Here is a 25537-nt window from a genome sequence, read left to right as displayed (position 1 = left end):
TGTCAGAGGAGATTGCAAAGGTGACAGCACATTTTAGACGGCTGGAGGGAAACTCTAACGTCTTCACATATTTGCAGAGCCTTTTGAAGCATTCTTTCCCAAAGCAAAGCACATTTCTAATAAGAACAATTAGCTTTTGATGATGAGTTTCTAACGAAATAATTAAGACAGTATTCAGAATCTTCAAAAGCAATAACACAAACAATAAAAACAGTCTAAAACATACAATAAAAAGGATAAAAATACAAAATCAAAACAAAGTCATCTCATTAAAAACACAGGATTACTGTCAGAAATGCCTAGGCGTTCATCAAAAGGACTTATTTTCTTTAATAATAATTTTGATTTAGGATTGTCATGGACAATAAGACCTATTGTGCCCCCTTAATGGTGCCTTCATGATCATGTGTGCTTATTTAGTCATTGCTAAGAAGAATGTGATTGCTGAGAGGAAATATTCAAAAGAAATAAGCCATATAGACTATATGCTTACCCTTAATAAAGATGTATGTCTTTGTTTCCCATAAACATCGTACCAACTTGTGCAGGTTTAAGCAGATCCTGGCCCCTCTCTTCCTGTTCTTCTCGCCTTCCTGAATAGTTCTCCTACCTGGTGCCAAAGTGGCCAAAATATATCGCAACTGAGTCATTTCTTGGGGCCCTGAAGATTATTTACCTTATCAAAAGTCATTATTGCAAAATGATTCATTAATGAAGAGCAAATACTCTCTGATCCAAATTCAGCTTGGTCCTTGATTAGTGGCAGTCATCTGAGAGTACGAAAGAGGATAGAAACATCATATTGTGAGGAGATTGCATACCAGGGACATTTTAAGAGGGTGTATGGAAGCAAAAGGCAAAGCAAAAGAGTCACAAAAGTAAGCACTGTTTATCAACTATGTATCTGTGCACAGAAATGGCACAAATAATCAAACTTGGAAAAAATGATGTTTTTAAATTCAAGGAAGTAGCCACTTCATTTCCTCCTATTAAAGAATAATAGAAAGTAAACCACTCACTCCCCGAGATGTGCTGCTTCCTCTCATCCTCACATGGTGGGTCTCTTGGTGGTCTCCCTGTGCTTCGATTTCAGACTCAGAGTTGAAATAGTGAACAACTGGCATTAGAAAAACCATATATAAACCATGATCCTCCTGTAAAACCAGTTTTGAATGGTATTTGCTGATAATTGGCTAGTCTGCCAAATACAGAGTTATGGATACTGCATTTCTCTGGGCAAAATCAATGCAAAGTGTCAGCATCAATAGCCACTATTTTCTGTTATAGACTGAATGTTTGTATCCCCATATGATTCTTGGGTTGAATCCCTACCCACCAATGTGATAGTATTAAGATGTGGGGTCTTTGGAAGGATATTAGGGTTAGATGAGGGTTTTTTAAAATTAATTTTTGTGGAATGCATTACAATTCTTATTACACATACAGAACACAAAATTTTCATATCTCTGGTTGTATACAAAGTACAGTCACACCAACTCGTGTCTTCATACATGCACTTTGGATAATAATGTCCATCACATTTCACCATCATTTCTAACCCCATGCCCCCTCCCTTCCCACCCCTCTGTCCTAACTAAAGTTCAACTATTCCTCCCATGTTCCCCCTCCCTATCCCACTATAAATCGGCCTCCTTATATCAGAGAAAACATTTGGCATATGGTTTTGGGGGATTGGCTAACTTCTCTTAGCAGTCTGGTCTCTTGACTGCCCAACCCTTGGCCCAAATCTGCTCAGGCTATTTTTCCTTTTTCATTTCAAAAGCATGCCCATGTTTTCCTTTTTAGGGCATTACCACATAAAAACGAAAATAATTTTTCCAGTAATGTCATTTTTGACATTTTTTTAAAATCTCCTATTCAAAAGTGAGGAAAATATGATACATGGCATGCAGCTGTAAAAACACACAGCATATTATTTCAATGCTTCAGTCTTAGAGGAGCTAAGAGATAAATGGCATGTCTATAATTATCCCTCCACCATCAATAAGCCCCAAATTACTATCTGCTCTAACACGTAGAGCAAATTTTAAAGTGTTTTATGAAATTGCCTGTTCTTTAATTTGCAATGTCATAGAGTCCTAGACATAGAAATTGTCTCGAGATACTATCCTTATGGAGGGAAGTTTTCAGTCAATCTGTTTGCTTGAGGTAAAGAAGACCACCAAGATAAACCTGATCACCAAGTAAACCCAGACTTGGAGGCTCAGAGGATCTTTCCAAATCTTTACAAATCACCGATGGTCTGAATGCTTCTATTAACTTATCTCCTATCAGTTTCTTTCTTTCCCACTATGTTTCCTATTATTTCATTGATTTATGTACCTATTAAACAAGCATTAATTAAATACCAGTTATGTGAAAGCTTAGTTCCAAGCACTAGAAAAATAAGGCAAAGTCCCTGGATTTCACAGACAGACACACAGATTAGGCAGACACATACAATAAAGCATTTTAATAAAATACAATCTGTCTAGCAGAAGTAAGCACAGACTGCTTGGGAGATCACAGAAGGGAGACACCCACACTGGCAAGGAGGAAGTATTCAAGAAATATCTCTGAGAGAAGACAGCCTTGGAGTTATCTTTAACAATGGACCAAAGTTACCTCTACCCACTGTAAAAATGATTCAAAGCCTTACCCAGTGTCCGTCTGCTAGAACATCACAACAACCTACTAACAGGTATCCCTACTATAAACCCTTGCCCCGACAGCAGCAGGGTGAGCGTGACGCTGGCCAGATGTATCATCCCTCTAATAGTTTGTCAACTTTCTTTAAACAAAGGTTTTTGACATGTCCATAAACTTACCTGATAGGTTGGTGGGGGCAGGGAGCTGGGGGTATTGTTCAATAGTAGAGCACTTGCCTAGCAAGTATGAGGTCCTGGGCTCTAACCCTCACATCGAAGAAAAAGACATGATCTGGGAGCTGGTTACCTATTAGGTCTCATTTCCTATTACTTTTCCCCTGGCTGGCTGCTCTCCATCTCCACTGGCCACCTTGATGTCCCGCAGATTCACAAAGCTGTTGACTTGTGGGCCTCTGTATCTACTGTTCTATGCCTAGAAATATTCCAATCACTACTTCACTTAATTTGGATCTCTGCTCAAGTGTCATCTCCTTTGAATGACCATTTATAGCCATACCAGCTAAAGTAATACCCCCTTCACTCTCTATCCCTATACTTGACTTCAACTCTGCTTCTAGAAGTTATCATTATCTAACGTTATATGTTACCTATCCTTGATCTAGCTTTCCCTCTGGTATGTAAGTTCCATGAGAGCAAGATTTCATTTAGTTCACTGTTGTGTCCCCAGCAATTCCAGCACTTAATGGAATTAATTAATTAATAGGAATTAATTAATAGGCACTCAGTAAATATCAGTTGAATTTTAAAAAAAAATCCATCACATATACCCATCACCTAGAAAACAGAAGGAAGGATAGTGTGTTCAGACTTATTATATGGCAGACCCAGGCTCTTCGCTCCCATTCTAACTGAGCAAATAACCTGTTCTAGCTAAGGCCATGAAGCCAAACAATGACAGGATCAACTTCAAAGTAAATATAGGAAGTGGGAATGGTAGATTACTTGTCTGGAAGCTTTGGAAAGCGTATATTCAAAAGTCAGATCCCTAATACTAAAAGACATTCAAATTCTGCAAGTTCTAAGGGAATGCATGGCTTAAATCCATTTGACATACATATTCTAACACTTCAACATGGTGTTATGCTCTGAAGAGATTTTTCTGATGGAAAAGGTACCATTAAACTTTGCTGTCCATCCTCAGTGAAAAGTTACATATGACTTATTTTTACTAAAGGTTTATAACTATACAAGTAGTTAGGCTTATCCTGATAAAAATCTACATGCATTGCATGGGATTCAATTTCAGTTCACGATTCCTGCTTCTCCCCATCTCCCCATTTTCCCCTCCTTTACTCTGCTAGACTTCCTTTCATTCATATATTGATATATATTTGATTGACTCATTTAACTTATACATAAAGGTGAAATTCCCTGTAGTATATTTATATTTGCACATAACATGATTTTTATGAATTCATTCTGTATTGCCTCCCCTTCCCCATCCCTCCACTCTGCCTCTCCATCTCCTTCTTCTCCGTTGCTGATCTTCCTACATCTTTATGATATGTTATCCTTCCCACCTCCTTTCCTTAATTTTACTCTAGCTTCCACATGAGAGAAAACATTCAACCTTTGAGTTTCTGAATCTAGCTTATTTCACTTAGCATAATATTCTCCATTTCCATCCAATACCATAATTTCATTCTTTTTAATAGCTGAGTATGTATATATGTACCACAATTTCTTAATCCATTCATCTATTGATGGGCACCTGAGTTGATTTCATAATTTAGCTATTGTGAATTGTGCTCCTATAAACATTAAAGTGACTGTATTGCTATAGCAATACTGATTTACTTGTTTGGGGAAAATAAACAAGTAAATCAGTATACTATAGCAATATATATAATATATTATATATTATATAAGAGGTGCATAGCTGGGTCATATCCCTAGTTTTATGAGGAATCTCCATACTGCTTTCCAGAGTGGTTGTACTATTCTGTAGTCTCACCAACAATGTACAAATATACCTTTCTTCCCATATCCTCATAAGCATTTATTATTGTTCATATTCCTGATCATTGTCAATCTGACTGAAGTAAAATGAAATCTTAGTGCAGTTTCGATTTGCAATTCTCTGATAACTAGAGATGTTGAACATTTTTCATATGTTTATTGGCCATTTTTGTTTCTTCTTTTATGAAATTTCTGCTTAGTTCTTTTCCCATTTATGAATTGGGTTATTTGGGTTGCTGATGGGTTTTTTTTTTTTTAGTTCTTTATGTATTCTAGATATTAATCCCTTATCAGAGGAATAATTTGCAAAGATTTTCTCCCATTCTGTAGACTTTCTCCTTTAAGAAAGCCTTATAGTTATTCATTTCCTTAGCTGTGCAGAGGGTTTTTTAAAATTTGATAGAATCCAACTTATTGATTCTTGGTTTTATTATTTGCACTTTGGAGTTCTGGTTAAGGATGTAGGTGCCAGCACCAACGAGACAGAGTGTTGACTCTGTGTTTTCTTCTATCAGTTGTACAGTTTCTGGTCAAATTCATATGTCTTTGATCCATTTTTGTTTGACTTTTGTGCAGGGTGACCAATAGAAATCTAAATTTCATTCTTCTACCTATGAATATTCAGTTTTTCCAACATCATTTGCTAAAAAGGCTGTCTTTTCTTCAAATATTTTTTGGCACCATTGTCAAGTATCAAATGGCTTTATGTATGTGGGTTTGTCTCTGTGATTTCCTTTCTGTTCCATTGGTCTTCACGTCTATTTTGATGTCAATACCATGCTGTTTTTGTACAGCTCTGTAGTACAATTTCAGTTCAGATATTGTAATGCCTCCTGGTGCACTTTTCTTGCTTAATATTGCTTTAGCTTTTCTGGTCTCTTATTCTTCCAAATGAATTTAAGAATTTTTTTTCTAATTCTGGAAAGAATATTATTTACATTTTGTTGGGGATTGTGCTGAATCTGTATATTGCTTTTGGTAATATGACCATTTTTGCGATCTTGATTCTGCAATATCGCAAGAATATTGGAGGTCTTTCCATCTTTTAAGGTCTTTTTTAATTTATTTCTTCAATGTTCTAAAATTTTCATTATAGAGCTCTTTCCCCTACTTGATTAGGTTAATTCCTAAGGTTCTGTGTTTGTTGTTTGTTGTCTCTTTTTTTTTTTGAGGCTTTTGTGAATGGTATGTTTTTTTCTGATTTCTTCCACAGTTGAATCACTGTCGCAGTATAGGAAAGCTATTAATTTATGAGTGTTGACCTCATATCATGAAACTTTTCTGAATTCATTTATAAGCTCTGTTCTCCTTCCTTTCTAAGAATTTCTTGATGTCTACTCTCATTTCTTCTTTAATCTCTTCTTCATTCAAGAGAATATTGTTCAGGGGCTGGGGATGTGGCTCAAGTGGTAGCGCACCCGCCTGGCATGCGTGCGGCCCAGGTTCAATCCTCAGCACCACATACAAAGCAAAGATGTGTCCGCCGATAACTAAAAAATAAATATTAAAATTCTCTCTCTCTCTCTCCCTCTCTCACTCTCTCTTTAAAAAAAAAAAGAGAGTATTGTTCAATGTCCAATGTTTTTGTGGTTTCTATTATTTTTCTTGCTGTTGATTTCTGATTTTGTTCCATTATAATCTGATAGGATGCATAGGATTATATTGTGGGGTTTTTTTGTTTTGGTTTTTTTTTTTTTTTTTTTTTTTTTGTATTTTCTAAGATTCACTTTGTGACCTAGAATGTGGTCTACTTTGGAAGAGTTTCCATGAACTGCTGAGAAGAAAGTTAATTCAGCTGTTTGGGGGTGAAGTATTCTGTAAATGTCTGTAAAATACATTTGATTTGTAACATTATTTAGGTTGAAAATAGCTTTATTGGGGCTGGACTGTAGCTCAGTGGTGGAGTGTTTGCCCAGCATATTTGAACGTCAGCACCACATAAAAAATAAATAAAGATATTGTGTTCATCTACAACTAAAAAAAAAATTTAAGAATCTTTATTGATTTTATGTTTTGATGATGTGTCTATTGGTGGTAAGCATGTGTTGAAATCACCCAGTATTATTGTGTTGGGGTCCATCTGCGATTTAATATTTTGGAATATTTTGTTTTGTATTGGATGACCTGACATTTAAGGCATACATATTTCCTATTGTTATATCTTCTTGTTGAATTTCTCCCTTTACCAGGATGTAGTGACCTTCTTTGTCCTTTCTTGTTTATCTTTGCTTAAAATCTGCTTTGTTGATATGAGAATAGCTACTCCTGCTTGTTTGGGGAGTTTGCTGCTTGGAAAAAAAATTTTCTATCCTTTTACCTTCAACCTGTGGGTTTCTTTCACAGGAGTCTCTTGTAAACAGCATACAGTAGGATATTATTTTTAATCTATTTTACCAATCTAAGTCTTTTGATGGGAAGTTGAGACCATTAACATTCAGTGTTAGCAGGGAAATGTTTGTGGTTACTGACATTTTAATTTTTGCTATTTGTAATACTGTCTTGATTCTCATTTAATTGATTACACTTTATTTATCTTCCTCTATGTGGGAGTTTGGGGACTTGTTTTTTTAGTTCCTCCATGGGCAGTTCGTCTTTGAGTACTCTTTGTAGTGCTGACTTGGTGGTCATGAATTCATTTAGTTTATTCTTGTCATGGAAAGTTTTTATGTCCCCCTCTATTTTGAAAATTAGCTTTGCTTCATATAGCAGCCTTGACTGGCAGTTGTTTTATTTAGAGCTTGGAATATCTCATTCCAGGCTGTCCTTTTTTAGGATCTGAATTGAAAAATCATAAATGAGGCTTATTGGATTGCCTCTAATTGTGACCTGATGTTTCTCTTGCAGCTTTTAATATCCTTTCCTTATTTTATGTTAGGCATTTTTATTATGATGTGTCTTGGAAAGCTCCTCATTTTATTAGGTCTATTTGGAGTCTTGTATGCCTCCTGCTGGGGATGCTTCAATCTCATTTCTGATATGGGAAACGTTTTCTGTAACTATCTCATGGAAAATGTTCTTAATGACTTTAGTTTGTATTTCCATGTTCTCTTCTATTCCAATGATTCTCCAGTATGTTCTTTTGATGTTGTCCCCAAGTTCTTGTATATCCTGATAATGTTCTACCATTTTTCCCTTTATTGCATTCTGTGTCCATATACCATGTCTTCATGCCTGAAGTTTTGTCTTTGGGGGCTGAAATTTATTTTCTTTGTAATCTAGTCTGTTGGTGGTGGTGCTTTTAAGTAAATGTTTTAATTTGATTGTGTCTTTCTTTTCTAGGAGTTTTCATTCATTTTTTTCACTGTTTCCATTTCTTTATTGAAGTGTTCTTTCATTTCCTGTATCTGGTCTAATTGAATCCTTAGATTTTCTTTTAGTTTACTGAACATTTTAACAATCAGTTTTTTATAATTTTTCTCTGGAGACTTTGTCTACTTCAATATCAGTGGGATCATCTTTTGGAGGATCATGAATTGGTAGGAGAAACTTATTTGCCTGTTTTCTTATGTTTTCAGAGGTCTTGGACCTGCACATCAATTGAGATGGATTCCCTTTTCTCTTTTTTAAACATGTCCTTTTGAGTGTAATTATCTTATTTGTTCTAGGACTTCTTTCTATCTTTGATATATGTGTAGATGTCAAGGGGTGAAACCTGAGGTCCCTCTCTGATTGTTCCTACTGGGGTCCTTCTTCTTCGTTTAGGGTTTTTGTCTCCTAAATTTTTGAGTTAGAACAATTTAAGCCTTATATGAGGCTAGAATGTGTGGGGGTGAGATTTATTGTTTCTTTGTTGACATATGAGTATTTCTCAGCAGCAAGATCTTTATTCTGTGATCTTTAAGTGTCCCAATATCTTTCCAGCCTCTGGAGGCAGGGGCGGGTAGGAATGGCACTAATGTCAGCAACAGATGTACAGCCTTAAGGTAAATGTTCAGTGTCTACTTTGACATCGATAACACTAATTGCCACCTTTGTAGGAATTGTGCAATCAGCATTTAAATCAGTAACCACAGTAAGAAAGAGAAGTAGATCAGGAGTTTGACAGCAGGTGTCTACAATGTTGTACACTAAATTAATAATCACAACAACTTGAATGGGGTAGTAATCACATAGTCTATTTAATTTCCACTATTTAGTGGGATTACAGTTTCTTAAATAAGAGAAAATAAGATAGGAAATAAGATAGAGAAAGTTTGTAGCGTTTGTAGTTGATCAAAGAAGAGGCAGGAGATAGAGATACAGGTATCAGCTGTAAAGAAGAAGAAGTAATAAGTTAACTGAATGTAATGGAAAAAAAAGAAAGGAACAGAAAACTGTGGTTATTACTGGGGGAAGAAAATAAAGAAAGAGAGCTAAGAGAGCTATAACCTATGTATGAATGAATCCACAAATGTAAGGTCAAAACAACCCCACCTAAGTCTAATCTAGGCTAAATAATGAACACATGCAGGAGAGAGCTATTAATATGCAAGTTATATGATATATATATATGCAAAACTATCCATGCAGTGAGAGTATATACAACCACACACATATTCACAACACAAAAAAATCATACATAATGCAAAAAGTAAAGAATAGTACAATACAATAAAATGATGTTTGAAACAAAACTCAGTAAAATTTTAAAAGAATATGGGTATATGAAAGAAAAAAAAAATTTAATGATAGAGGGCTTTCTCCTGCAGTGGTCAAATCTGTTGAAAGGGAAGGATTTTGAAGCTTTATATTTATTTTGGCTCTGTATTTTTGGCCACGGTCCTTGTTTCCCTCACCTAGCTACTACTAAATGTAGTAGCTCTTAGCTTCCAGTCTCCCAGCATTTGGGTGGGCTAGACTGTGAAGTGCTGATGAATTGTGCAATCCTATAGTGGGGGTGATACAGATTTCTAAATTGGAGTTTCCACTTGTTGTGGTTTCGACTTTGATGGGTTTTGGAACTTCGTTGGTAGGTATTTGAGATTTGGGCCACGCCTCCCGTTGGTGTGAAGCTGTCTACCTCTGCTAGACTTCTGTGTCTCTGGGGTTTCAGTACAAATACACTTTTAGAGCATAGAAACTAAGCCTCCACAGAATTCTCCTTCACTACTATGGCTGTGAATTACCGAGCATCCACCCTGGAGTGCAGATGCGCTTGCGTGGCCACAGCGAGCATCTTCACAATAGCTCTCTTATGGGATGCCAGCTATCGTGGGAATTTTCTCCCTTGGATCCAGAGGCTAAGTGGCCCAAAATGTTCTTTGTGCGTGTTTCAGTCTCTCTGGTTCAGGGATCCTCTGGGAATTTTTTCGTTGGCTGCAGGTAACTTCCTTTCTGAGTTCCCAGTCCTCACCTCTGATCTTGGTTCACAGCTGCACAAGCAGTGGCCACAGCTTTCTGCGCCTGGGAACCTTTTCCTTACCTGCCAGCAGATGCTCTGCTCACAAACGACTTTCTACACTGCGCCCTCTGCTGACGGCTGGGGGCGCTGTCCGCACCACGCCTGGGAGGGCTCACCACCCCCTCCCAGGACCCCTTCTACCCCAACAGACCCCTCTAGATTTGTTCCCACTAAGACGCTTCCCTACCAACTGTGTCCATTAAAATCAACCTTCTATAAACCACATAAGTTCTGTAAACCACAGAAGACTTGTGTTTTCCATAAGTTAATGTTTTCTTTTTCTTTCTTTTTTAATCTTTTAAATTTGTTTTGATTAATTATACATGGCATTAGAATGTATTTATGCACTTTTATATAAATACATAGATGCGGTATAATTTCTCATTTTTCTCATTGTACATATTGTAGAATAACATTGGTCATGCAGTCATATATATGCATAAAGTAATAATGTCTGTTTCGTTCTACTATCCTTCCTATCTTCATATCCCTCCACCTTAACCTAAGGTAACTCTGTTATTCCCTAGTGCCTCTGCCTATTGTAAATTAGCATCTGTATATCAGAGAAAACATTGGGCCTTTGGTTTTTTGGGATTGGCTTATTATGTTTAGCATAATATTCTCCAACTCCATTTACCAGCAAATGCCATAATTTCATTCTTCTTTAAAGCTAAGTAATTTTCCTTTGTGTGTGTGTATCATATATATATATATATATATATATATATATATTACATTTTCTTTATCCATTCATCTATTGAAGAACAACTAGTTTGGTTCCATAGTTTAGCTATTGTGAATTGAGCTATTATAAATATTGACGTGGCTGGTCACTGTAGTATGCTGATCTTCTTTATCCACTGACCTTGCTTCTCTTGTACACGCTCCACTGGTGGTAGGAGCTGGCACATCTCTGAGGTATTATTTCTTATGCTTAAGTTACTGATTTTCTGTAGCTCTATGATGTTTTTGCAGTTCAGTTTTAAAGTTCAGTGAGGTTGTTCTGTTACTCACCTCGCTGAAGCACAGTCTTTCCACTTGGTCCAGTCTGGTGCTGAGGAGCTCCTGGGCTGTGATTCCTTTCTCTACTCGGCCATCTTTCCCCTTTAAAAAATTTTTGTCTACAAAGAGGTAAGACTTCTTAAAGGAACAACAACTTATTGAATAATTTTGGGAGGAGAACTGGGCCATATTGTACTTTTTAAGTTTTGAATTAGTTGTCTGCATTTAAATATTAGAACACTTCATATCAAAAACCATACTGTGTATTACCACTTGAAAAGTGAAAAATCTAGCAATATATAGTATTAAGCTGGAGTTGAATTACTCCTGAACCCTTCAGATAGGGCAGATACTCCACAACATGCCATCATGCTTACTATGGCCTCTTTACTACCTCAGATATTACCTGAATTTCTATTGCTATAACAAAATACTTGAAGCTTGGTACTTTCTAAAGAAAAGAGGTGGCATAGTTTTGATCTCAACTGATGTCCAAAAGCCCACATGGTAAAGACTTAGTCCCTAGCTTAATGTTATTGGGAGGTGGTAAAAAAACTTTACGAGATGGAGTCTAGTGAAGTCTTCAAGTCATTGGAGATGAAAGTGGAACACCAGCCCCTTCTAATTTCTTTCGCATTCTGGCCATAAAGTGAGCAGCTTTGCTCTACCACATGCTCCCAATCATAATGTTCTGCCTCACTAAAGGCCCAAATGTAATGAGGTCAACCAACCATCGAATGAAGCCTCCAAAACTGTGAGTCAAAAATCAACCTTTTTGTAAGTTGACTGGCTCAGATTGTGTGTTACAATGACAGAAAGTTTGTAATGCAAAAGCTTTGTTTAGCTCACAGTTTTAGAGGCTGAAAGTTCAAGATCAGGTGGCCTCACCTGTTCAGCCTCTGATGGGAACCTCATGGTAGATGGCACTCCAAAATGGAGTATTACAGAAGATAACACATGGTAAGACGAAAGCCACAGAGATTCAGGGTCAACCTTGCTCTTTTTATAATTACCCACTCTTGCAGGAATTAACCAAATAGTAAGTATGGCACCTCCAATGATATCATCACCTTCAATTAGGCTCCACCTCCTAAAGGTGCCAAAACCTGTCAACATTGCCACACTGGTGACAAAGCTCTCACCACATGAACTCTTAGGGGGACACATTCAACCACATCTGAAACATAGAAAGTGGATTCCTTCATTTATTTTATCTGTTGGACATTGAAGTTTTAATTCCTGGCCTTAAACTTGATTGTTTCTCTGTCCCAGAGACAAGAAAATCATCAAAGAAGCAAAAAATGCTCCCAATGGTCACAAAGAACTATTAACTAAAATGACAAGAGTCATTTGTAGAAATTAGAAAAGGACTCAGAATGTGTCTAGTCCTCTTCAATATTATAGAATAAGGAGGGGAGGACCAGCTGAATCAAATTTAAGCAGATCAAAAATTAGATCTCCTGATACCCAAATAGGCCCTATACCTCCCACTGAGCAGCTACTGCAGTGCAACTCTGGTCAGCGTTGTGGCCACACAATGGCTCCCATTTCTACTGTTTCAAGAAGATTTCTTAAAGTCTACATATTAAGGAAAGGCAGCATTTCTAACCATTTAAGAACATGCAAGAAAAATATTTGGAATAAAATTCTTATTAAATCAGCATATGATTTGGAGAACTGAAATCAACCTACATCAGGGGTCAGCAAACTATTTTGATAAAAGGCCTGTTTCAAGCTTTGCTGGTCACATGGCCTCTATCACAACTACTCAGCTCTTCTGCTGTAGCACAAAAGCAGCCATAGACAATTTTGTAAGTAAATGGGCATTGCTGTGTTCCAATAAAACTTTATGAATGCATACTGAAAGTTGAATTTCATGCGGTTTTCATGTGTCATAAGATTATATTCTTTGATTTTTTTTAAAACCATTGAAGACACATAAAGAGGATTTCTAGTTTACAGTCCATACAGGAGAAGATAGTGGGCAGGATTTGGCCCATGAGCCACAGTTTGTCAGTCTCTGACCCAAAGCATGAGAGTAGATGAGAGGAGAATTCAAATGTGCTTGTCTCCCACCTAGTGTTTTGTTCAGTCTCAATACAGAAGCCCCTCTCTTAACCAGACGAGCCTGACCTTTTATGGCAGCACATAAATTATCTTACATTTTAACAGTTCACTCATGTTCTTGACCCTGTGTGGTACTCGGGTCAGGTAATATGTTACACTTCAAATTGGTTCATTATTTATATGTATTATAATTACAATAACAAGAAAAAGTCACCCAAAATATCACTGCCTCAAGAAATAATATTTGACATTTTTCTTTATATTCTTTCCTGCCTTTTTCATATGTGCACAATTTTATAGAATTGGCATCATAATGGTTATAGTTGTATATTTTGGTTTTTCACATAATGGATCAATAGTATTTTACCAAATAGGCCTCAGATGAATATTTACGATACTATGCAATATATTATTATTTTTATTTTCTCATTTGTTGAGCACTTAGGAAGTGTCCTATTATTTACCATGATAAATAATGCTGGAATAAATGTCTTTGTTCTGTTTACTTTGATAGGAATATTTCCCATGATATTCCCAGAAGTGTGATTACCAGATAAAAGGACAGTAACACTCTTTGATTATTAATATACTTTGGAAATTTCTTTCAAAAAAGTCACATCAAAGCCACCAGCAATGTATGGGTATACCAAAACAGAATTTTCATTAGCACAGGGATAAGAGTGGGCTAAAGAGCATCCAGCTCCATCAATGACTCAAATGTCACCTTGAGAAAGTCACTTCTTCAATTTGCTCATCTGTCAAATACATAAGATATTCTATACTTTATGTTAGATTAAAGGAGATGATCTATGTAGTGGTAACCCATAATAAGCAACTTCCAAATACTGGTGATGAGGGCTGGGTTGTAGCTCAGAGGAAGAGCACTTGCCTAGCACGTGTGAGGCACTGGGTTCGATCCTCAGCACCACATACAAACAAAGATGTTGTGTCTGCCGAAAACTAAAAAACAAATATTAAAAAAAAAATATTTTTCTCTCTCTCTCAAAAAAAAAATAAATAAATAAATAGAATAAAAAGTTATTTAAAAAATACTGATGATGATGGTGATGATGAAGATAAAGATGATAATGAGGATGATGAGATTCAATTTACTTAGGAAGAATCAAACTTCAAACTACTTAAGTCTTACCTAACACCACACAATTGGAGAGCAGCTCTGCTGATAATTCATACCTTATGCTGTTTATCTTTTATGGCACTCAAAGATCTCCTGGGACTTTGAATGTATAGCCAGGTTTCTTGTTGTTGTTGTTGTTGTTGTTGTTGTTGTTGTTTCTTGCTAGGTCTCAGGGACATTTTGTTTCTAGACTGACTTCTAGGTTTTAGGTATCAGACACTCTGTCTCCTTGGATCTGAGATACCTCTTGGTTCAGCTCTAACCTACAACACAAATCCAGAATTGAAACCATTTCCCTTTTATTTTGTAAATTAAGCAAGGGACAGGTGAACATTATATGACATATTATTTATACCTTCGAGCTCTCACATCAGCCTCGTCACCAAGCTTGCTACAACATCCCTTTTCCTTCTAACAGTATTTATATCGCTATTTAAAATAGATGTTGACAAGTTCTAACTCTGAGTTCATTTATATTCATAATCTTTTATCCACACTGATATTTCAAGGTTAATGAAATCAGTACTCCTAAACCTGAGAATTAATATTCAACCAGAATTCATACATGAAAAAAATATATATTTCTTTGTCATCTTCTCATGCAAAACAATCTCTCTTTTAGAAAGGTTTAAATTACTGCTGGTAACAATTAACATGAGAACTTAATTGAGAATTAATATGTGAATTTTAGTGTGAAAAGCCTATAGCCTTTGTCTATATTCTAAAAATCTTATTCTGACTGAAATCCAAAGGTAGAGACTACAAATTGCTTTGGCAGTTTTTGTTAATGCTTAACTGCTCCTCCCAAGATAGTTTTTGGTACATCTACTCAATGAAGCAGTTGTATTCCAGGTATTGGTTGCACTTGGTAATAGGTTTTGCTTTAACCTACGTGAGGCAAATCTGTTTCTAGGAATTAATGGCACTGTGGTATATAGATTGGTGGCACTTGAGAGTCTAGAGCAGAGGTCAGCACACTTTTCTTAAACAGCCTGACTGTAAAGATTTTAGGCTGTGCATGCAAAAGTTCTTTTTGAATTACTCAACTTTGCTACTGTAGCATAAAAGCAAAGGGTAAATGAATGGACATGAATGTGTCTCCATAAGAATTCAGTTACAAAAGCAGATATTATATCTGCAGGATGTAGTTTGTAACTTCTGGCCTAGAAGCTGGTAGAACTTGTCTTTCTAGATGTCAGTGATACTAGCTGTATGTTGGCACTTTGTAGCACTTGATAAATATTTAACAGCACATATGATTCCAGGATCTGGTGTCTTCTGGAACCTTAAAGAACCAACACAAAATGGAGGCTTCTTGCTAAGACAGGATTCTAGTTCCTGACCACACTTTGTAATTTTGCATGCCTGGTGACCCTGGCCTATAAGTGCTGGTGGCATTTTCAATTCCAGAATGTGGTAGCTTATAGCATGAGGGTTTATAGTATTAGGGCTAAAACTCATAGCCCTGAGTCTATAGTAAACTCTCAAAGAATGTTATTACCTGAATAAATGAGCCCTATTTGGGTCTCCAAGTCATGATAAAAATTACATCTCTAATGTTTACTAATTTCAACATGTATTCAGCAACACCTGTTCACACTATTGGAAAACAAAAATGAGAGACTATTACCAATAGCTAGTTTGGGTTTTCATTAATTCATTCTTTCAGTCACTGTGTCAGCAAATACTAAACTAAGGAGCTTGTGTAAGTACAGAACAACTTCTAACTAATCATGTCAAAAGTCATATCTTGGTGTCAAGGTTCTTTGGCTTTAAAATCTGTTTTGTTGAAGCATGGTATGTCTTTCAAAAGTACTATAGAGAAATTTCTGCAATTTCAAAGGAATGAAAATACTAATTTATAGAGATTCTACTTGTCTTGTTCTTAATAAGTAAATACAGGATTGTATTTACCACTCTGAGAAAGTGCTACATTAGGTTTCAAAGACTCCAATTTTACAAGTATAAAAAATGAGGACAAAGTGAGGTCTACCCTTTGACTTGAGAGCATGGTTAGAAATAAAACATTACTTTAAAAGCACATCCAAAAGTCATTTATGCTTAACGGGTTTGTTTATTTTTACAGTAAAATAGCTAAGGCAAGAAAGCAGCATTTTGGTAGAAGAGGAAATTTGCAAGCTTCCCTGAAAAGTCTCATCGACTCCCAAGGTTTTGGCACCATCATGTGGTCATTCACATTTATTTTGTTTCAATTTTTTCCAAGTTTATTGAGGTGTGGTTGACAAATAACAATTGTATATATTTAAGTTGTACAATGTGACAGGTTATTTTATGTACACATTTTGAAATATTACCACAATCAAGCTAATTATCATAGCCATCATCTCACAAAGTAACTTTTGAGTGTCTGTGTGTGTGTGTGTGTGTGTGTGTGTGTAAAACACTTAAGATCTACTCTTCTAGTCGATTTCAAGTGTACAATAATTATGATTAACTCCGTCACCATGATGTACATGAGTTCTCAAGAATTCTTGAAACTGAGGCATTGATCCCTTACTAATACCTCCCTATTGTCCCCTCACCCTAGCCTTCTATTCTATATTCCTATGAATTCAATTTTCTATAGTCTACACAAAAGTGAGATCATGCAATTATTTAAATAAGCCTTGCTTATTTCCCTTAGCATAATGTCCTCCAGGCTTATCTGTGTTGTCACAAATGGCAGGATTATATTCTTTCATACGGCTGAATATTGACTTGCCCTTCAGTGGATGCTTAGGTGTTTTCCATACCTTATTGACTGTAAATGATGTTGCAATGAATATGAAAATAAGATATCTCCTTGAGATGGTGATTTTCTTTTATTTTGACATAAACCAAGCAGTGGAATTGTTGTATCACATGGTAGTTCTACTTTTAATTTTTGAAGTACCCCCATACTGATTTCCATGTGGATGCACCAATTTACATTCCCTCTGATGGTGCCTCAAGGCTCCCTCTTGTGCACATTCTTGACAACACTTGTTATCTTTTGACTTTGCTATCAGAACCACCCTAACAGGTGTGAAGTGAAAGCTTGTTGTGATGTTGATTTGCACTTCCCTAATGGTTATTGATGTTGAGCAGCTTTTCATATCTCTTGGCCATTATTATTTGTCAGGGTCCTTTACCAATTTTGAAATTGAGTTATTTATGTTTTTCTATTGAGTTATATGGTTTCTTTATATATTTTGGATACTAACCACTTATAAGATATATCCCTTTCCAATATTTTCACTCATTCTGTAAGTTGTCCTTTCATTTTGTTGATTACTTTCTTTGTTGTGCAGTCTTTTTACTTTGATGTAGTCCCTGTGTTTTTGCTTCCTATACTTTCGGTGTTCTACCCAAAATGTCATTGCTAAGACCAATGTTTTTCTTCCGTTTTCTTCTAGGAGTGTTAGACTCTCAAGTCTTCTGCTTAAATCTTTAATTTATTTTAATTGATTTATTCCATTTTAGTTGATTTTTCTGTGTGGTATAAGATAAAGGCACAATTTCATTCTTTTGCATGAAGATACTGTCTTCCCAACGCTGTTTATTGAAAAGATTATCCTGATCAAGTGATGGATATATTATTACCTAAGATGATCAATACATAAATCCAATCATCACATGTACATCATAAATATCTAGAAATATTATGTGTCAATCAAAAAAATTTAAACCATAGACAAACAAAATGAAAACAACCTAGTAACACAAGATGCAGTTATAGCAATATCAAGAGGGAAGTATATGGTGACAGATGCCTTTGTTAAAATGCAAGAGAATCTCAGATAAATAATCAATTCAAAAAGAAATAGAAAGTCTTAATAGACTGATAACAAGTAAGAAGATTAAAATAGTAATTTAAAGAAAAAAAAATTCCCCAAAAAGAAAAGGCCAAGATAAGGTAGCTTCACAAGGAACTTCCATATTTAAACAGGAATTAATGTCAACCCTTCTTAAACTCTCCAAAAACAAACAAATAAAAAGAAAGAGAAAAAAGGAAAACAATTTCAAACCATTTTATTGAGGCCAGCATACTCATTCCAAAGATTGACAAAGACACTCCAAGAAAACTCTAGGATAATATCTATGATAAACATATGAAAGTGAATTTTTCGTTGCTTTGACCAAACAAGAACAACATAGAAGAGGAAAGATTTATTTTGATTCATGGTTTCAGAGGTTTTGGTCCATGGTTAGCTGGATCCATTGCTGTGGGCCTGGGGAGAGGCAGAACATCATGGCAGAAGGATATGGCAGCTAAAGTCATATCCAAGGGCAAAATAACTGAAAGTGTTTCCTCTAAGATCAGAAACAAGGCAAATGCTCACTCTACTTCTATTCAACATAGTAGCTCAAGTCTCAGTCTGAACAATTAGTCCAGGAAAAGAAATAAAAGGTGTCTAAATAAATAAGGAAAAAATTAATTGTATTTATGAACAACAGATTTTAAATCCAGTAAACACTGAAGGCTAGACCAAAAAAAAAAAAAAACTGCTAGAACTGTTAGAGAATAAATTTAGTAAAATTTCAGGATAGAAAACCAACCTACAAAAATAAACTGAGAGCTGGGGATATAGCTCAGTGGGTAGAATGCTTGCCTAGCATGCACAAGGCCCTGGGTTCAATCCCAAGCATCACCAATAAATAAATAAACAAATAAATTGAAATTAAGAAAATATTCCCATTTACTATAGAATAAAAACACACATAGGAACATATTTAACCAAGGGAGGGGAAATATCTGTACACTGAAAACTATGAAACAATTGTGAAATAATTTTTTTAAAAATTAAATAAATGAAAGATATCCCATGAGGACTGGAAAAAGTCATGTTATCAAAATGTCCATATTATCTAAAGTCATCTACAGATTCAATGCACTCACCAAATTCCAATGGCATACTTCATAGGATTAGAAAAATCAATATTGAAATGTATACAAAACCACAAAAGAGCCTGAATAGCCAAAGCAATCTTGAGTAAGAACAACAATGAAGGTATCACAATACCTGACTTCAAAATATATTACAAAGTTAGAGTAATTAAAACAGCATGACATTGGCATCAAAACTGATATATACACCAATGGAACAGAATACAGTGCCAAGACATAACCCCACACTGTTGAAGGAGCAAACACCTTTTCCTGCCTTTACAGACACTGTTTTCAGCAAGTAGAGGCCTTTCCTGCCTAGTCTCCAAACTAATGGAGTTGACTCCAGGATCACAATCAAGAGGGGTTAGAACTGAGTCACATGGTCGTTGCTTGGTCTGCAATTAGTTCTGAAGGTCGCAGTCCTGTGATCAAGGGTATGGGCAAGTGTGGTTCCTTCCAGGTCTCTAGATGGACCAACTCCAACCATGATCAAGCAAGAATGGAGTCAGTTCATAGCACCACTGCTGTGTCTGTAGTCAAGTCTAAAGATTGTAAGCCTGCCAGTAGAGGATACCTGCTATGTGTACCATTCTTTCCAAGTCATGGAACATGCTTCTGACAGATCCCTGAGACCTAAACAGACATAACTTTTTTTCCAGAATTGTGGTACCGTGGTACTGAAGCTAGTCACAGGGCTTCTCCAAGGTCCTCACTGGGGACCAAACTCAATAGACTTGCTTGAGGAGACTCAGATTGCCATATTTCCCATCAGTCCCCTGAGCAGGCAAGATTACTCTGGGAAAATAGCAGAATAAGATTTGAACCAAATCTCAGGGCTGCTTTAGGGTCCAAAGACTCAAAAAATAAAAAGTAGGAATTATCTAATTAATCATTTTATGTGATCATATGTTGAAATTATGGTATTTTGGATGCAACAGACTTAAATACATGATATTATTAAAATTCCTGTTGAGAGCCACAGCCCAGGGGCCCCAGCAAACTTCCAGCTGCCAGCTGATGATTGGCTCACAGCAGCCCCAGCAAACTTCCAGCTGCCAGCTGATGATTGGCTTACAGCAGCCCCAGCAAACTTCCAGCTGCCAGCTGATGATTGGCTTACAGCAGCCCCAGCAAACTTCCAGCTGCCAGCTGATGATTGGCTCACAGTGGCCCCAGCAAACTTCTAGTTGCCAACTGATTGGCTCCTCTGCGGTGATGCTCATTGGGCTGTTTCCCCGCCCTTTTAGACCACGGAGCTGCTCATTGGGGGACTTTTTTTGGCTCCGCCCACGCGACCCAGCCAATCAGCCTCAAGAGCATGAGGGGGGAGGTTGAGAGGCTTGTGGGAAGGTGGTGGCAGTTGGGCTCTGAGAGTTTTCCTGAAGAGCTGTGTGGTGCGGTGTGTGTGTTCTAAAAATAAAGTTCGTTTCTTTTGACAAGTGGCTCCTGAATTGTGCCCAGCCAGACTGTGGCAAATTCCTTTTGCTTATTTATTATTACTTTTCTAGTATGGACCTAAAATCTGGGTATAGAGTGAAACAAATCATAAAACCCCAAATATCACATAGAGAATGTAAGATAGTGACATCTACTAAGGAGAAGAGAATATGAGGTGTCAGGACAGGGGGTTGAGTTTCAGAGATGTAATTTTAAGCAAGGTGTTACTGAGTAGGTGATATCTGAACCCTGAAAGAAGTGAAGAAAGATGATACCTGCAGGAAAAATCACTATTGGCAAAGGAAACAGCGAGTGCAAAGGCTGTGAGGCAGGAACAGACCTCATCTACTAAAGAAAGAGGGAAAAAATCAGTGCGGTTTAAGTTCAGTGAACACAGAGGGCAGGCTAAGAGCAGAGATCAAAGACATAGTAAGAGCTGGATCATTTAGACTGTAGCTGAGTGCGACTTTAGCAGATTTTAAATGCCACAGTTACATTGACTCAGAAATTTTTATTTTCAGCCCCAGCTCCTCTGATTCACACCTGTGCATCAAATCACTTACTTGCTATCTTTCCTTGGTTTTCAAACTTTACACATCCAACACTGATTCCTGATATGCTGCACTGCAAGACCTGCTCTTCAGCTAGAATTTCTGGTATTATTAAATTGCATCTATGTAAACACATGCCACACTTAAGTAAAAATTATTTACAGTAAAATTCTTCCCATTGCAGCTCAATATGTAAGAGTAAAAAAAATAAAATACTTGGGAATAAATATAAAAATACATGGGAATTAATCTAACCAAAGAGGTGAAAGACCTCTACAATAAAAATTATAGAACATTAAAGGAAGAAATTGAAGAAGATTTTAGAAGATGGAAAAATTCCCCATGTTCTTGGATAGGCAGAATTAATGTTATAAAAATGGCCATACTACCAAAAGTGCTATACAAATTTAATGCAATTGTTATTAAAATTTCAATGATGTTCTTCATAGAAAAAGCAATCATGAAACTCATTTGGAAAAATAAGAGATTCAGAATAGCCAAAACAATCCTTAGCAAGAAGAGTGAAGCAGGAGGCATCACAATACCAGACTCTATACTACAGAGCCACAGCAACAACAACAAAAAAAAGCATGGCATTGGCAACAAAAGAGACATATAAATCAATGGTACAGAATAGAAGACACAGAGACAAACCCACATAAATACTGTTATCTCATACATACATTGAAGAAAAGATAGCCTTTTCAACAAATGATCCTGGGAAAACTGGAAACCCATTTGTAGCAAAATGAAATTAAACCTCTTTCACCCTGCATAAAATTTGATTCAAAGTGGATTAAGGACCTATGCATTAGACCAGAGACCTACAAAAAGAAAAAGTAGGCCCAGATCTACAACATGCTAGTTCGGGAACCAACTTTCTCATTAGAAACTTAATGAGCAAGAAGTAAAGTCAAGATTCAATAAATGGGATGGTATAAAACTAAAAGTTTCTCCATAGCAAAGGAAACAATTAAGAATGTGAACAAAAAGTCTATAAAATGGGAGAAAATCTTTGCCACCTGTACCTGAGTTAGAGCATTAATCTCCAGGATATACAAAGAACTCAAAAAACTTAACAGCAAAAAACTAAATAAATAAAATAACCCAATCAATAGATGGGTAAAGGAATTCAACAGGCACTTCACAGAAGAAGAAATATGAATGGTAAAAAAATATATATGAAAAAATGTTCACATCTCTAGCAATTACAAAAATGCATATTAAAACTACACTGAGATTCCATCTCACTCCTGTCAGAATGGCAATTATCAAGAATATGAGTAACAACAAATTTTGGTAAGGATGTGTGGGAAAAGGCACACTCATACATTGCTGGTGGAACTGCAAATTGGTGTAACCACAATGGAAAGAAGTTTGGAAATTCCTCAGAAAACTTGGAATGGAACCGCCATTTGACTCAGTTATTCTATTTCTGGGTCTATACCCAAAGGACTTAAAATCAGCATATGTAGCCACATCAATGTTTATAGCAGCTCAACTCACAATAGCCAAGCTCTGGAACCAACTAGGTGCCCTTCAACAGATGAATAGATAAAGAAAATGTGGTATATATTATACCCGATGAACTATTAACTCAGCCATAAAATCAAATGAAATCATGGAATTTGCTGGTAAATGGATGGAACTAGAGAATATTATGCTAAGTGAAATAAGCCAATCCCCCAAAAAACAAAGACCAATGTTTTTTTTCTGATATGTGGATGTGAACCCACAACAAGGAAGGTTAAGGAGGGGAAGAATAGAAGCCCACTGCATTAGACAAAGGGAAATGAAGGGAAGCAGGGGGTGGGAATAAGAAAGACAGTAGATTACACTGGATATAACTTTTCTGTTTATATATAACTACATGACCAGTGAAACTCTACATCATGTACAACCACAAAAATGGGATCCTAATTGGAATGGGTTGTACTCCATGTATGTACAATATGACCAAATGTACTCTACTGTCATATATATCTTAAAACAACAAATTAAAAAATATGTAAAAGTATTAGAAGTCATCATTTCCATTTTACAATAAGAAAAAATCTGGACAAACTGACAATCAATGACTTCTTTGGACGCATCAGAAACTGAGGTAGAAGGTAAATGGCTAACCTGAAATCTGGACAGACAGGTGCATCCAGAGAGGCACAGCCAAGTCCTGCTTACTGAGAACAAAAGCCACTGGAGTCATAAAGTGGTTCTACAGGTTCCATGTGGTGTCTTCATGGAGGAAAATTTGACTTACGGGCACTTTTCAGCTTTCAAAGACTTTTCTAAATATGAAATGAAATCCAGAAGTAAAACAGTTACATAAGAAATGAAACCCAAACATAAAACAGGTGTGACTACATAAATATGAAGAACAACTGTACATCAAAAGGGGAAAAAAATAAAAGATAACTAGACAACTAGAAATATTTATAATATAAGTAGCAAAAGATCTATATATATCTATAATATGTAAATAGCACCTATGAATCATTTTTAAAAGATAACCCCATCTATCGAAGAGTAAGCAAAAAGTTCAAAAAGAACTATATTTTGGGATGATTCTAGTGTGCTGAGAAAATATGTAAAAGAAAGACATTCATTGTTAATAGGAATTGGAGGAAAACGCACTGTAAAACAGTGTCAGTAGGCGTGTATACTAGTAAACTGTGTTGGAAGGCAAACTTGACAGTATTTGCCAAAAATTCTAATGTGTGGACTATTTATGCCAGGAATTCTACTTGTAGAAAGATGTTAAGCACTAGTGCAGATATACAGAAATATATGTATGAGCAAGTTCTTATACATTTTTTTTTTGCAATACACAAAAAGTAAGACACAATCTAATATTCCAAATCTGGAACTGGTTTGAGAAGAATTCACCCATTCAAAAAGAATTTATGCAGTTGATTAAAGGACTGTTGTAACTCATCTTCTGCTGTAGGGGAAAAAATCCACAGCAAAAGCCCCTTTCACCTAAGATGGGGCCCAAAGCAAAGAAAGGCGGTCCTGCCCCTCACAGAGCCCAAGCCAAAGCAAAGAAGGCAATGCACAAAGGAATCCACAGCCACAAATATAGTAATAAGAATAATAAATAAAAAAGAATATTTACATGTCCCCTACCTTCCCAGATGAGGATTGAGCCCAAAGCTGTTTTCTTCCTTAGTCCCCATCCTTCTCTAGGATTTATATTCTTCTTGTGCCCTAAAAGTGCACTAGGGCCCCCAGATAACTTTGGATACAAAAATAGAGTATCTGCTCACTTCCCGGTGGAATGTTCCATGATCATCACAATATAGGCTTTGGTTTGGTTTCAAGGAATCAGAAAATAAAATACAATACATGGAGACACTTTGCTTTAAAACGCACTTAATTCTTAAGAATCCTTGCCTCGTGAAAAAAAAAAAAAAAACCAGCATGAGCCAGGCATGATGGTACCTGTAATCCCAGCAGCCCAAGAAGCTGAGGCAGGAGAATCGCAAATTCAGAGCCAGCCTCAGCAACTTAGTGAGGCCCGAAGCAACTCAGCAATATCCTGTCTCAAAATAAAACATAAAAAGGGTTGGGGATGTGGCTCAGGGATTGAGCACCCCTTGGTACCAAAAGGAAAAAAAAAAAAGGATAAGAAAAAAAAATAAAAACACACACACAGCTAAGTGATTAAAACTCCTTTGTTTTTGTTTTTGTTTTTGTTTTTGTTTTTGTTTTTGTTTTGTTGTTGTTGTTGTTGTTGTTGATTTTATGTCTACATTTGCCAATTTCATGAAAGTTTTGCTCGGTATATCCAAAGCTGCTTGAAGAGGAAGAGTTTCTCCACAAATTAGAAAGATAAAATCAAAACTGGAGAGGAAGCAAAAACCATTAAAACAGTGTAGACCCAGGACTGGGCTTTAGAAGAGCCAGGCTTTCATCTGAAACTGGTCCTGGCACAAATCCTTCTTCAGGCTCCATTTACATAATTGGCTAAACTGAGAGGTCTGCTGTCTGGCAAGCACCTGCTTATAAATTTGGTTCTTTCAGTCCTATGTTAGGCAGAGCTGGCAGCTGTGCTTTGAAATTTCTCCTCTTACTCTCCTGGCACACATCTATGTGTACTTGCATAAAATTCCATCTGGTGGTATATGGGGCGATTTTCATTGGAAAACTGCATGTGGAGAGTAGATGAGAGAATGCATCAAAAGTTTTCCACGTGATGAAATGGCATCTCCTAGCCTCATACTTTTGATTAACTGACTAGCCTAAACTGCATTGTTTTTGAGCAAAAGCTTTCTATTCAAATCGTGTCTTGGGGTAGAAGGAGCTGTCATGCTCTGAGTGATCACAAGGACCAAAAAGCTTTCTTTAAAGTCAACTTGGTCAGCTGCCAGAGGCTCTATAGAAAATACAATACCGCGCAGAGATTAAATGAATATTGTTGATAACTGCTGTGCCACAATTGGTATAAAGAGAATAGATACATAGTTG

The sequence above is a fragment of the Callospermophilus lateralis genome, chromosome 1, assembly GCF_048772815.1.
Source record: "Callospermophilus lateralis isolate mCalLat2 chromosome 1, mCalLat2.hap1, whole genome shotgun sequence".
Classification (NCBI taxonomy): Eukaryota; Metazoa; Chordata; class Mammalia; order Rodentia; family Sciuridae; genus Callospermophilus; species Callospermophilus lateralis.
The sequence above is the reverse complement of the archived record's forward strand: the minus strand, read 5'-3'. Positions refer to the sequence as shown.